Source organism: Melanaphis sacchari, unplaced genomic scaffold (genome assembly GCF_002803265.2).
Source record: "Melanaphis sacchari strain LSU unplaced genomic scaffold, SCAv2.0 Contig33_pilon_pilon, whole genome shotgun sequence".
Taxonomy (NCBI): Eukaryota; Metazoa; Arthropoda; class Insecta; order Hemiptera; family Aphididae; genus Melanaphis; species Melanaphis sacchari.
This window is the reverse complement of record NW_020271205.1, coordinates 736,762-741,006: the sequence shown is the minus strand read 5'-3', so window position 1 is coordinate 741,006 and position 4,245 is coordinate 736,762.

The following is a 4,245-nucleotide window of genomic DNA, read 5'->3' as shown; positions in this document are numbered from 1 at the left end:
ACACTTTTTTCTTTTTTGGGTAAATTACTCTTTTAGTAGTAATTATTTTTTTCCATATCAATAAGTGATCTATGCACTTCATTTTAGTAGGATTAGGAGAAATGATACTTTTACGATATTTATGTATATTTTTTTGTCAGTTTATTAATATCAGATACAGTAAATGTTGATGCTGCGTGGTCATTGTGAGCAATTTCCATCAAACTATTTTTTTCGGTTGTATATGCATGTTTTCTACAGCTTTACGTTTACATCCTAAATTTATAATTAGATGATGAATATTTGATCGATTGTAGGAGTCGTGATTATGTTCTAAAGTTGTTGAAATGAAAAAAAATCATTCTTGTCTGAATATATTAGTGCACTACAAGTTATCGTAACGCATCTTTAATGGGTAAAGTTGTATTTTTGATTTGTCGATCCAAAGTTATATTTAAAACTATTATATTCTACCATACGATATCCTCCTTTACTTTCAAAGAATTCCATGATTTCACTTAAATTTACTGAAATCGTCAACAATATTAATTAAAAAATTACCGCCGAAAAACGCATTTTGACTTGAAAGTAAACGAAACAGCTCTGAAACAGCTGTCCCCAGTTGTCAAATATTATTGAGGTTATAATGAAATTATTATTATATTATCTTTATAAAATAATAAGTGGACCACACTGAGATAAATCTATCTCGACGATAGACGATTGTAGATAATATACTTTTAGTTTTCCAAATGTTATTATGACGATATCATCTTTATAAGATATTAAGTGGATTATTGTAGATATGTATTTATAATGGAAATAAATTATTTAGAGAAAGTGTTTACCGTAGTGTATATTTTAAAAATGTGGTCAAAAAGTGCTATACTATTTTTGGGCGAGAAAGGAAAGTAGTTTTACAATGTTTGGGCGAAAAGCGAGAGGTCATTTTTTTGGCGACAGGGTTTTGCTCATAATTTACAGTAAAAAAGTAGTTTTCATTCGAAAAGCAGAGTTTTATATCTTTGTAGGAATCAGTAATACAAAAAAAAAAAAAAATTCAAGAATTCGAAAATTTGGTTTTAAAATTTATAAAAAAAATAGAAAAACAAAAAATTAATATGTTCATCATTTAGTGAAAAAATTAGGGTAAGCAAGCTTGATAAATCACTCTGTGTATATGCATGTAAATATTGTGTAGTAGGTATATATGCTCTTTGTATTATTCATCAAATGGAAAAAAAATGTGTAATGAAAAAATAAAATACACAGGTATACACAATAAGCATCATTTCATTTGAAAGAATAAAAAAATATTTATACATTTTTCAGTAACAATATGCTTCGTTAAAAATCTCCAATACGTGTGAGTTTTGATTGATAAGTTATGTATATCCGAGTGTTGTATTGTAAGTGGCTGCAGCTATGTGACGATGATGTTTTATCTTTACGCCTTGAATATTAATCCGTGACGAGGTAAATGTAAATTAGGATGAACGAATATAATAAATCCGAAACGTTTCAGGTAAAATAATTTATTATGCTCGTTAGTAATTAACCCAGAATAAGAATCGTGGTACTATAATTTGTACATGTATAATATATCTACTGTTTAATTTTCAGTTACTTTTTATTAATGCATATACATATTAACGTGGCGTTACTCAGTAAATTTTAAAAGGTTGTTAGGTACCTAATTATTTTGTATCAACATCTAATGGCGTTTTTCCACCGGGTCTTGTTACCGCACGAAATTGTACAAAAGCCGATATTTTTATTTTATCATTATAACGGCGTGCTGTAAAATAAAATAATAGGCACATAGTTGGCATAAATAAGATCATAATCAGTTATTAGTTTTTTGGACACATGTATTTTTATAGTGTACACGATTTCCGCGCTCGTCATGAAATATGTATTTGTTTTGAATTATAAGTGAAAAAAGTTAACCAATATTATTTTTATTACGATTAAATCCTCATATTTTAATCAGACTTGGTTAAGAAAAAAACAATTATTTATTTCTTATTGCTTTACTTGAAATTTTGAAATAGAAAAAAAAACATGTTCTGTGGCGCATTACACCGATCGGTAGGTTTCCGGTCTATGTTTCATTTTCCCAGAAAAAATATAACCAAAACTTTTGAACTACAATATTCGACTAAAAAATTGGTCTAAGTCCAAAAAAAAAAAAAATAATAATATTATTTGGCTACATAAACGTTACGGAAACAATATGGATTTTACGTTGTTTACGTATGAAGCTATATAATATTAATATTTTATTTTAAAAATAATGCTCAAAAAATATCTAAAAATGTATACCTTGATTGTATTAATATTTTTATTCAATAATATTGCATAATATGTAATAACACCATCAATATTATATAAGTTGGATAATTTGGATTATAATTGTGTATTCATATATAGGGTATTTTTATATATAAAAAACTGTAAGTTATAAGATAAAATATGATAAACTATTATAAATATCATAAGTACCACTTGTTTTTTATATACGTATTTAAAACGTTTTATTATTTTTAGATAATATATCATTCGATTGTTTTATTCTTTACTTAAATAACTAATAACTAATGAGTAATGACGTAAAAAGTCTTACCTGACTGGCAATGTATATTATTGAATTCTCAAATAATGAATAGTAGTCATTGGTGGATGATGATGATGAATGATGATGCTAGATCGAGACAAGTTAATTGTTCTATTGCTCATAAATTTATACAAATATAGAATAATAGACGAATAAAGGCTAGGCCATTCATAACTAGTGACTTTTAATAGTTAGCAGTAAATATTAGAAAGTTATACCAAGTTGTTAATTAAGTACTTAATTTATCAATACATATTTGTGAATTATAGCGAATGCAACTCAAAAATTTCAAAAAGTTATCATTCAACAAATAAACGAAGAGTAGGTAAATAAAAATTAAAAAGTTTCTATTATTATTTTGATGTTAAATTTGTGAAAAAAAATATTGATTCAATGTAGGATAATTGAAGCTATCACCTTAGACAAAAGACTCAAAAATTAGGAAAAGACAATAATAAAAATAAAAAAGTTATGATTACACACTTGAGCAATATCTATTTGTAAAATTCAAAATGAACTTTTGAGCATAACTTTACTATTAATAAACAAAACAATAACAAAGTCATTTTTATTTACAAAATAGTAATGTGAAGTAAAACTGTAAAACCAAGGCTTCCAACTTTCGTTAATAAATTAAAACATTTCAATCGATTGTCTAAATATCTAATAGTTGGAGTATCCGGGGTATTTCATAAATGCATCACTATTTAAGTATTTAAAATTTAAACAGTTAATGAACTCGCCTACGTTTATTGGAGAACATTCCACGTCTAATAAATCACTAACAGAATTCACTTATTTTATCAATGTCCTCAAAACAAAATCACTGGTAATGCAATAGGAAACTCAAAAGAAACTGTCCTAGATACTATCAATATAAAAACAAAAACAAAAATTAACATTGTCAACAAATAATATTTGAGGGGCTTTTAAAGGATGTTATTCTCATCATAATAAATGAAAATTGATTGTGCACCTTATTTTTTCTTATTGTTACTAATTGAATTCAGATTGTTAAATTATTTTAAATAATAATAATAATTGAAAAAAGGAATAAAACAGACTTAAATTTTGAAATTACAAAAGTTTGTTAATATTTATAAGTACTTTTTTTTCTTCTTTTTTTTTTTTTTTAAATTGTTTTTGCATTTTGTAGTATTTAATAACATTGAATATTTATGAAAAGTAAAAAAAGAATAATAATTATTTTTAAACAGTACTATCACATGAACTAATGATAATTATAGGAACCTAATCGCATGTAATATATTTCTTAAAGTCTTTTGTGCTTTCATTTTATACACAAAGGTAGTACTATTTTAATAGGTAGATTGGAAATTACAATGATATTCTTGATTTTAGAGATTACAGTACAAAAGTATAGTATATTATAATATGATTAGGTATCTGTATAATATAGTTGGGTATATCAGTAATACGCATTTATATTGGACGAAACCATAAAAAATAAAATACCAACTCTGAAGTTATAGTATGTATCGTTTAATTTATACAAGCTGTATTTAATTAATATCTAAAATTGTTAGTATAATATTTATAGGTTTTTTTTATAATTTTTTTTTTTTTTTTTAATAATTAAGTATAATAATAATAATAATAATAATAATAATAATAATAATAATAATAAT